The 11,828-nt window shown below is 36.9% G+C and overlaps 1 pseudogene; it reads right to left on the reverse strand.

Moving 5' to 3' along the window:
* Positions 1-2,138: 2,138 nt before the first annotated feature.
* On the reverse strand, positions 2,139-11,486 carry LOC107011578 (annotated as a pseudogene).
* Between the last annotated feature and the right edge of the window lie 342 nt (positions 11,487-11,828).

Genomic DNA, 11,828 nt, shown 5'->3' on the forward strand with positions numbered 1-11,828 from the left:
AAAAGAAATAGCACTATTTTGACTCTAAACTTAAAGATAATGGACTATTTTGAGCCTTTACTCTATGTATACCAAGCAAAATCCCAAATTCTTAGAAAATCATAAAATGTAAAATTTTACCAATAAGTTTATATTTTGCAAAAGAAAAAAAATTTATTTTAAAATTTGTGAAAGATATGGTAGGGACTTTTTTTCCATAAGAGTATGTTTAGATTGGCTTAAAAGTTAATTAAACTTATTTTAAAGTTATTTTGAACTTCTGAAAGTGTTTAAAAATAACTTAAAATAAATTTAAAATGATTTTAAAATTAAAAAAAAAAAGGTAAGTCTCCGCAACTTTTTATTTTTTGACGGAAAAGTTTGACTTTTGATTTTTTAGTGTTTTGAAAAAACACAAAAAACAAAGGTAAGCCATAGACTTCCATTTTGTGTTGGATCAGGTGCAAAACGAGATCGAAGTCAAACACTTACATGCTGCTGACCAAGTTGCTGAGCCATTGCCACGTGCTTTCTTTGATCGGTTTTTCCCAAGTTGTGTGTGATTGATACCAGCACCAACTTGAGGAGGCATAATAACGACTGAATATTCTTCCTAGTTTCTATGTTTTAGCTCATTCTTGTTTTTACTTGTTTTTCCAATTTCTAGAATTAGAGCCCATCTCATCTCAATCACTTCATTATCGTATTTCATCTCTTATTGTTATAATATACAGACATTGTATATATTAGGACTTTGTATCAGCTGGGCGTAGCCCTTTATATACCGCACTACATGAATTAATAAAAGTATGGACTTATTCTCTTATATTGTCTTACTCTTTACTATTAAGATAAAGAGATGTGAATATGTTAATAAGAATAATGAACCTATGATTTGTTGTCAAACTCCGAGGTTTTGATCAAACTAAATCATTATATAAAGTAATTTACCAAAATAATACGTTTTTCTAAAATTTTACAAAACTAGTATAAATGTATTTCACAGTAACGTTTTACGGTATATTTTATTTTTTAAAAGCTGACGACGTTAGATTAATATATGTTACTCATAGTAACGTTTTACTCCTAAAACGTTACTCACAATGTTGCTCAAAATAACGTTTTAAGAGTAAAACGTTACTTATAGTAACATATATCAACCTAACGTTGTTAGTTTTTAAAAAACAAAATATACCTTTAAACGTTACTGTGAAATACGTTTATACTAGTTTTGTAAAGTTTTAGAAAAATATATTATTTTTGTAAATTGTTTTATATAATGATTTAGTTTGGTCAAAAATTCTCAAACTTCACTCAGCAAATTGATTATCAAGCTTCATATTCTGAACATCTCCATGCATATTGACAGGTTCTATTCCTTGTTTCGTTATTCTTCACTTAGCTCTTTTATACAGGTCATTATAGACATATTAGTAAGTAATTGAATCACAGTCCAATAAACATATAATTTCATATTGCAGAAAGAAAGCTAGCTACTGTTACACAATTGTTAAGCTACATGTCTTACCCACCTCATGCAGTTCATCGGCCACCCATCTTAACGTAGAACACTACAAAATGCTGAAATAGCGCAAGTTCTTGAACCTGGGCCTTGGGGAGTAAATTCACGTTTAGGATAGAAATATACTTAATCACATAGTTTTTTTTTTACTCTAGGATTTTGTATCTCGTTAAGAATCTCTCGTCGTTTCTTTTACTTGCTTACTTTGTAGTGTTGTTGTAGTAGTTGAATTACTTATAATCACTTCTTGGAGTCAGTTGCATAAGTCATAATAGTTTGATTTAGTTAATAGCTATTACAAGTCCTTGTGGTAATAATATTCTACTTATCACTTTATTACTTGTGGTGTCTGTGTTTGGACTGACCACTTCTGATTCTGTTACGTATGTAACTGGAAACAGAAGCTATTTAGCAATTGTGTTTTCGTTCAAATCAAGAAGAAGAAAACAATGCTAGATAAATTAGTGTTTCATTTATTGAAAGTAGTTTCAAGCTATTTCATTTTCCTTTCGGAAGTGCATAATCCGCGTCATTATTGAGTTTATGTCAAATATGATATTCAATGTTTACCTGAGAAAATAATGCAGGTTTATGATAAACTATAATGGAACATTGACTAGTAAATAGACAAACGACCTTTCCAAATGTAAAATCAGTTATTCTTCATGATATATAGTTAAATAACACAAGATATGCAAAGAACATGAATTAGAATATACATAGTTGGGGATTCAAATGAACATGAGGTACGAATTAATTGAAGTAGTCAAAGATACGAGATTACCAAATATCATCCATCAAAAGGAGGAAAAAACGGAAGGAAATCTGCATCTAGTTGTTGCTCTTCACCTTATTTCTTCCTCCGCTTTTTTTCTTTTTTTGTGGGAGTTGGAGATGGTAACACTTCATAAGAAGCCTCGGATGTGATTTGCTTGCCATCAACTTTGATTTGGTTTATATAAGAAATCTTGGACCATTCAGAATTAGATCCACCCAAAGAAGAGCATCTTTCACTCAATAAAGGGCAATTGTAAATCTCCACTTCTCTTAGTTTGACAAGGCATTTTGTGGCTTCAACGGAGGAAAAAAACTCACCTTTGCACACCAGTATAGGTCCAATCGTTCTAGGGAAGACATGTCTTTTATCCATTCAGGCACAGCTTCAAATCCAAAATCATAAAGATGTAGTTCTGCTAAAGAAGAAAGATTTTGAAGCCATGCAGGCAGAGAGTCCCAATGAGGTCGCCCAAAAAGTGTTAAACTTCTAAGAGAGAAAAGTTAAAATTTTTCCTCATGTATCTCACTGTTAGGAGCGTCTTCGTAATCAAGAATCGGGAATGAAGTGAGATTATCTGAAAATAGACCAATGCTTAAGTAGTTTAAGCAAGAAAGAGAATGAAGCTCCTTAGGGATGTTGGAATGAACGCATCAATGTTTAGTCTTTTGAAATTATCTCTTAGTTTTTTAAGAAGTTTTTTTAGAATTTCGTAGTACATGTATCTAGTAAATAGTGATACATGTATCTAGTTATTTGTGCAAGACTTTTTGTTTTCTATTTTGAGTAGTATAAATAGTGATGTAGTGATGATTGTAATTATCTCAAGTGACCTTAAGTAGCCTTTAATAAACTTGAGCATTCTCTAAAGATATTATTTTCCTTCCATATTTTCTACAAATTGGTATCAAGAGCAGGTTTTCGTTCTTAATCTGAGGTTAGGTGAAGAAAAAAATATGACATCCAAAACAAATGAAGGTGTTGATTCTTCAATTGTTCTTACTCCATTTTTTGATGAAACTGATTTTGAATACTGGAAGATAAGAATGAGAACACATTTGAAAGTTGAAGGTTTGTGGACTATTGTTGCAAATGGCTTTGAAGAGCCAGACAACGATGGTGATCTTACAACAGCAGAGATGAAAAATCTTGAGGCTAAGTATCGTCAAGATGCAAAAGCCTTGAGCAAAATCCAAATGGGAGTCTCAAGAGCATATTTTGCAAAAATTGCTACTTGTGAGACTGCAAAGGAAGCTTGGGATTTTCTGGAAACTGAGGTGTATGGTGACGAAAAGGTACACGCTATAAATCTTTCTTAGAAGAGAATTTCAAAATTTAAAGATGATATAATCTGAAAAAATTGATGAATATTGCACAAGAGTCATGAATATAGTTAATGGAATGAGAAATCATAGTGATACAATTTCTGACCAACAAGTTGTGGAAAAGATTTTAATTAGTGTCACAAAAAAGTTTGAGTACATCGTTGTTATCACTGAGTAGACGAAAGATCTTTCTAAGCTTTCCATCAAAGAGCTAGTTGGATCATTTCGTGCATACGAGAAGCGAAGATTTTTTTGTGAAGATCAACCCAAAGAGACGACTTTCCAGTCTAAAACAAATGAGAATTCTCAAAATTTCTCAAAAAATCATCAAAAAGAAGAATCACAAGATCATGATGATTCTTCCAAGAAGGTTGAAGAAAAAGGTGAGAAAAACTCTAGTCTTTTTTGTAAAGTTTGCAAAATGACTAATCACAATGCAGAAAAATGTTGGCACAAAGGCAAGCCCCAATGTAACTTTTGTAAAATGTTTGGCCACGTTGAAAAGGATTGTTGGCACAATAAACGGGAGTGATCAAATTTTTGTGAAAAACAGGAGGAAGAAAGGGAAGAAACCTTTTATTTTCTTCTAAATCTGATGCTTCAACAAAAAGCAATGAATGGTATGTTGATAGTGGTTGTAGTAATCACATGACTGGAGATAAAAAGACTTTTCTTTCAATTAATAATAGCATCACTACTAAAGTGAAGATGGGGAATGGAACCTTAGTTGATGCGACAGGTAAATGTACTATTTCGATCAACATGAAAGAAAGCGGTAAGCAAATTCATGATGTTCTTTATGTTCCTGACTTAGAAGAAAATTTGCTTAGTGTTGGTCAACTCATGGAAAATGGTTATTCTCTTGTGTTTAGAGATAATTATTGCATGATTTATGATAAAATTGAGCCAAATCAAGTCATTGTTGAAGTAAAGATGATGAAAAGAAACTTCCCTTAGCAATTTCATTACAATGCATTAAAAAATGAAATTGTAGATGATTCATGGCTTTGGCACAAAAAATTTTGTCACTTGAATTTTCATGGTTTAAAGCTTCTCAAGCAAAAGGACATGGTGCTAGGCCTTCCTGAGATACATACTGAGGTGGATACATGTGAAAGTTGTATAATGGGAAAGCAATACAGGAAGTCTTTTTCCAAAAGGGGTGTCTTGGAGAGCAGTGTACTTTTGGAACTAATTCATACCGACATTTGTGGACCAATGAAGACTCCATCTCTTGAAAGTCAAAGGTATTTTCTAATCTTTATTGATGATTTCTCAAGAATGACTTGGGTTTATTTCTTGAATGAAAAGTCAGAAGCATTTGCTACATTCAAGAAATTTAAAGCCCTTGTTGAGAAGCAAAAATGTTGCAACATAAAAACCATTCGCAGTGATCGAGGAGGTGAGAACACAAGTCGAGAATTTGAAGAATATTGCAAAAATGAAGGCATTCAGAAGCAACTTACAGCAGGGTATACTCCTCAACAAAATGGTGTATCTGAAAGAAGAAACATAACAATTGTTGAAATGGCTAGAACTATGATGAATGAGAAAGGGTTGCCAAAATATTTTTGGGCAGAAGCAATGCATACAACAGTTCACATCCTTAACAAGTGTCCAACAAAGGCACTAAAGGACAAGACACCACTTGAAGCATGGAGTGGAATTAAACCTTCTGTAAGTCATTTTAAAATTTTGGATGTATTTGTTATGCTCATGTACCTGCTGAGAAAAGAACAAAATTAGATGAAAAAAGTCAAAAATGTGTCTTTCTTGGTTATAGTGATGTGACAAAAGGATATAGACTTCTCGATGTCAAAACTAACAAACTTGTTGTTAGTAGAGATGTCATTTTTGATGAAAAAACAACATGGAATTGGGAGGATAAAAAGATAGAGAATACTGCTATCATATCTTCAAATCAAGAAGAGGATGAGAAAGATGAAGATGTCTCTCAAGGGGGAGAAATCCCAGATCCCGATAATGAAGAACCGCCTCCAAGAGGAACAAAAATGTTGAGTGACATTTATCAAAGATGTAATTTTGCCGGTGTTGAGCCAGAAAATTATGAAGAAGTAATAAAGCATGATGCTTGGAAGAAAGCCATGGAAGAAGAAATTCGAATGATTGAAAAAAATATTTCTTGAGAGCTTGTGGCTATTCGTAGAGAAAGAGAAGTTGTAAGTCTAAAATGGATTTACAAAATCAAACTCAATCAGGAAGGAGATATTCAAAAGCACAAAGCAAGGTTGGTTGCTAAAGGCTTCACGCAAAAACCAGGTAGTGATTTTTATGAAACTTTCTCTCCGGTTGCTCGTCTTGAGACAATTAGAATTGTAATTGTTGTTGCTGCACAAAATAAATGGAAGATGTTTCAAATCAGCATTTCTGAATGGAAAACTTGATGAAGAGATTTATGTTGAGCAACCTCAAGGATTTTTTGTTCAAGGGGGTGAAGAAAAGGTGTACAGGTTAAAAGAAACTCTGGCTGAAGCAAGCTCCAAGAGCCTGGTACAATGAAATTGCTACATACTTTCTGAAAAATAATTTTCAGAGAAGTAAAAGTGAAGCCACTTTGTATATGAAGAAAGAACATGACAGCATTATCATTGTTTGTCTCTATGTGGATGATTTGATCTTTACAGGAAATGATGTCAAGATTATGCACAATTTCAAACAAGATATGATGCAAGCTTAGAAAATGAGTGATCTTGGGTTGCTAAATTATTTCTTGGGCATCGAAGTTTCTCAAGTGAAAGAAGGAATTTTCATTTCTCCAAAGAAGTATACTTAAAGTATTCTTCAAAAATTCAAAATGATAGATTGCAGGTCTGTGGCCATACCGTTAGCAGCAAATGAGAAGTTTAGAAAAGATGATGGAGAAAAGAAAGTTAATAGCTCACTTTATAGGAGTTTGATTGGAAGTCTGCTATATCTTACTTCAACAAGGCCAGATATTATGTTTGATGCTAGTTTATTATCTAGATTCATACAAGAACCAAGCCAAGTGCATTTTGGAGCTGCAAAGCGTGTTCTACGCTACTTGCAAGGATCAATGGATTATGGGATAGTGTACAAATTTGGTGGAGATTTGAACTTAATTGGTTATTCTGATAGTGATTGGGCTGGAAGTATAGATGACATGAATAGTACTTCTGGTTATGCTTTCTTATTTGGATCAAGTATTTGTTCTTGGTTATCAAAAAAACAAAGTGTTGTTGCTCAATCCACTGCCGAAACAGAATATGTTTCAGTATCCAAGGCTACTTCTCAAGCTATTTGGCTTAGGAGAATATTTGAAGACATTGGTGAAAAGCAAAAAAAAAGGGACTGTTCTGTATTGTGATAACAAATCAGCAATTGAAATTGCCAAGAATCCAGTCAGCCATGAAAGATCAAAGCATATTTTCATCAAGTATCATTTTATCCGAGAAGCACAAGAGAAAGACGTAATTCAGTTGTATTATTGTCAGACAAGAGAACAATTTGCTGACATCTTCACCAAAGCACTTCCTAGAGAAAAATTTTGCTATCTTCGAAAACGCATTGGAGTTATCAAGCAAATGCATTAAGGGGGAGTGTTGAAATTCTGTAGATTAAAAAGCATGCAAAGTGAATTTGCTAAAGCTCGAATTTTGGTGCCTGATAGATCAAGATATCGTAAATGTATTAGCTTGTTGATTGATGACGGTACCTCAGCAACGTCAACACCATGGAAACTTAATACACGCAAATACTTAAAGTTTGATAACATGCTCCCAGAAACATTCTCTGCTAAAAACAAGGTGCGTAACGATCTTGCTTTTTCCTTGACAACTGAAGGCATTGATTCCCTTAAGGACTTCATTGAAAGATACCGAACATGTGGATATCCATCTTCTGTACTGCACCCTACATTAAATCCTTCATATCTCGAAATTGATTGAGCAAGAGCATGAACAAGGCTGTGCATCTTACAATGGGTAATGTTACCATAGTCATCTCTTTTCACATCCTGCAATAGGGAATTTTGCAACAAAATGTTGAAAAACTCATTTCCCTAGCTTTCCATTTTCAAATGATCTCCTTGACTCAGTTGGAGAAATCCTTCAGCCATCCATAATTGTACCAGTTGATCCTTTTCAATGTAATGATCCAGACTGAAAATTGAACAATAGGCGAAACACTTCTTGACAGATTTTGATGGCAAATGATCAAAACTCAGCTTCAGCACTTGCAAGACTGCATTTTCATCCCCTTTTAAGTTCCAGAGGCCATTTCTCAAAACTGATGACCGCTCACTGGTTTCTTTCGTGAGATGCAACATTCCTTCAAGCAAGTTAGCTGCTAAAGGCAAACCACTACACTTGTGCACATTGTTGGGCTTTGTGGAGGCTTGTGAGCCGGCCCGACCCATTACTGAAACCCTAGGTTAACCATTTGGCTTTCCTATAAATATGATCCTTGTATTTGTAATTCTAGAGTAGCACAAGTGAAATAAAATCCTCCTGTTACAGTCGTGGAGTAGGGAAACCGAACCACGTTAAATTCTTGTGTGTCCCGTTTGTGTTCCGTTTCTCTTTTCTCTAGATTATTTGTGTGTGTTGTGTGTTTAATTCCCAACAATTGGTATCAGAGCGAGGTTTCAACAACATTGTAACACAAACTGTGAGAAATTGTCACCTAGGGTTCTTGTGTGAAGAACTGTGTGCAGGGAGGAGTAGCCGCCGTTACCGTGTGGGTAACCTCAAGCAGCAGCCGGCTAGGAGAACCGCGCAGGGTGCGAACAGCCGTCGTCCGTGTGCTGTCCGTCGCGCCGTTCCAGTGGCCGCCGCGTCGAGGAGCCTCAGATCCAGCCGCGAGCGTCCAGATCGTGAGCATCGTCCAAATCGCCGCCCGCTGTCTGTAGACGCCGTTAAGGGAATTGCCGAAGTCCTTTGAGATGGCAGAAGATGGGAAGTTCCGAATTGAGAAGTTCGATGGTACAGATTTCAGTTGGTGGAAGATGCAGATTGAAGATTTGCTGGTTCAGAAAGATTTGGACGTAGTGTTGGGTGACAAGCAAGGAAAATTGTCTGATGCAGAGTGGGCAGTTTTGGATCGGAAAGCTATGTCAGTTATCCGACTCTCGTTGACCAAGAATGTTGCGTTCAACATTCTTAAGGAGAAGACAGCGAAAGGCATCTTGGAAGCCTTGTCTAACATGTACGAGAAGCCATCTGCAGCAAACAAAATTTTTCTGATTAGAGAGTTGGTGAACACAAAGATGAAGGAAGGCAGTTCAGTTACCGAGCACATCAACTCATTGAATTCGATCTTAGCCAGACTTTTGTCAGTTGGCATTAAGTTCGATGATGAAGTTCAAGCTTTACTACTGTTATCATCATTGCCTGACAGTTGGTCCGGAACGGTTACAGCAGTTGCCAGTTCAGTGGGACCTAATGGATTCACCTTTGAGAAGATTCGTGATCTCGTTCTTGGCGAGGATGTCAGAAGAAGGAGTTCTGGAGAATCATCAGGTGATATGCTAAACGTCGTCAGAGGCAGAGGAAATAACAGAGGTAGTGGGAGCAGGAACCGAAGAAGGAGTCAGTCAAAGGCTCGGGATGGCTCAGGTGTAACATGTTGGAACTGCAAGGAGGTGGGGCATTTCAGGAATCAATGCCAGAAAGACAAACAAGTCAACATTGCAGAAGACAGCGTCAACGAGGATTTGTTTATCTGTTGCGCGGAGAGCAATGTGGATTCCTGGGTCATGGATTCTGGTGCTTCTTTTCACGCTACCCACAGCAGTGAAGCATTGCAGAATCTGGTTATTGGAGACTTTGGAAAGGTAAGGCTTGCAGACGATAGAGCTCTTGATGTTACGGGCATGGGTGACATGGTGCTGAAGACGCCAGTCGGTTTCTGGACCTTGAAGGATGTCAGAGTTGTTCCAAGCTTGACGAAAAGTTTGATTTCTGTTAGGCAGTTGGATGAACAGGGACATCATGTGAAGTTCGGAAATGGGCAGTGGAAGGTCGTGAGGGGCAATCTTGTCATGGCTCGTGGAACAAAAAGAGGATCGTTGTATATTGTCGGATTACCGTCTGAGGGAGTGACCGTCCCAGTTCAGAAGAAAAACAAAGTCCGGTTCACAGAATCTCGTGGGCAGAAGAAGGTTGTCTTTGCAAGAAAGAAACCCAGAGCCACAGGTCAGATTCAGGATGAACGAGCAAGGAAAGGTTCAGGAAGACCAGTCAGAGGCGTTTGTGGCAGTGGGAGCACCGGCCGTGCTTCAGCCAAGGCTCCTAGAAGACAGTGGGTCAAGAGAACCAGTATTCCAGCTGTTGATACGTCTCCAGAAAATTTCTTGCTGAGTATGGAGAGTGTTTGTTCTCAGGGAGTTCTAGGATCCGGCAGTTCGTGTCTCAAGTGGGAGCCGGTAGGGACCGAGGACGAGTCAAGGGCAGTTTCAGCCGTGACTGATGTGTTGAAGCTTCGGGGAGCTTCAACGGGCCTTTCAGTTGACTGATGAGAAGGCCGCTGTAGCAGGAGAGAGTTGAAAAAGATTACTAGACATACAAGTGTTCTAAGTGGATGACAGTTGAAATTCTTCAAGCCTCCAAGTGGGAGATTGTTGGGCTTTGTGGAGGCTTGTGAGCCGGCCCGACCCATTACTGAAACCCTAGGTTAACCATTTGGCTTTCCTATAAATATGATCCTTGTATTTGTAATTCTAGAGTAGCACAAGTGAAATAAAATCCTCCTGTTACAGTCGTGGAGTAGGGAAACCGAACCACGTTAAATTCTTGTGTGTCCCGTTTGTGTTCCGTTTCTCTTTTCTCTAGATTATTTGTGTGTGTTGTGTGTTTAATTCCCAACACAATTTGCTTACCAATTGTTACCAATTCCATGGGCACATCACCTTCTGGAAATGCTCTTTCCTTGAACACAGACCAACAGTCATCTTCTGATAATTTCTCCAAGAAATGAAGATGATGTGTTGCTACTGTGGATGCCACTCGTTCACTTCGAGTAATCACAATATTGGCATTTCCCTTTGTTGCATTAATGCCAACTAAGGACCTTTTAAAATCATCCCACTCCTCAAGCTTTTCATTCCAAACATCATCGAGAACGAGCAACTATTTTCTACCACCTAGTTCCTTGTGAAGGATTTGAAGTAAAGCATTCCTACTTTGCACATCAATACTTCTCTGTGTTAATGATTCTAAAACCAGTCTAATAATTTTGTTCACATAAAAAATCTCAGATACACAGACCCATATTCTCTCATCAAAATATCTAACTATTTGTTCATCGTTGTATATCAACCGAGCCAATGTAGTTTTACCTAGCCCACCCATGCCCTACTATAGGGAAAACTGAAACTACTTGGTTGGTCTGACAAATTAGGGATTCAACTATTGTTGAAACATCATCCTCTTCCAACAATATTGGAATCACCATTGAAACAGTCAGTCTCCTTATGGTTGATATGATCAATTCCATCCCCAACTCCCCTTGGGATAGCAAAGTCATTGGCTTCCTCATTAATCATTTTCAGGTTCACAATGATCTCCTTGATTTTGGCCCTCATTTTACAAGAAAGTGGATTTGGTAGTGATAAAACAAAACATACCTTCCACTCACTTTTCTTTAGTGTTGTGTAATTGAGCTCATCCAACAAATTGTCAGCATCATAAGCTAAGTCTTCAAGTTTCTTCAGCCAAAGCTTTACTGCTTGGTCCTTTCTTTGTTGCCTCTCAGCATCATGTAGCACTGCTCTAGCCATAGCTAAACATCTCCTCAGCTTTTTCAGTTCTTTCTTGGAACCCCACAAATGGCTAGTACCACTTGTTGCAAGCAAAAGCAACTTTTGAAGTAAAACCTCTACTGAAGCACTTAGCAGGACTTCTGCCATTTTTTCAGATAGTGTTATTTGCAGCAGAGCAACCAAAAATTGTCTTGTGGAAGAACATGCAGTATCAACAAAGACTTAAAAGAGTCTTTAGTCAACACATAGAGCCGCCAGATGATCTGGCCCTCATTTTCCTAATAGCCACCCACTTTCATATTTTATTCTCTTATTAAAAAACATATTCCCTCCGTCCAACAATAGTTGTCCGCTATACTAAAAATGATTGTGTAACAATATTTGTCTAATTTAAAAAATTAAGAGATATAATTTACCATTTGTGTTTACTTAGAAAATCAATAGATAATATCTATATATATATGTATATTTATTTATGTGCATGCCAAA

This window comes from Solanum pennellii, chromosome 2 (assembly GCF_001406875.1).
Source record: "Solanum pennellii chromosome 2, SPENNV200".
NCBI classification, from domain to species: Eukaryota; Viridiplantae; Streptophyta; class Magnoliopsida; order Solanales; family Solanaceae; genus Solanum; species Solanum pennellii.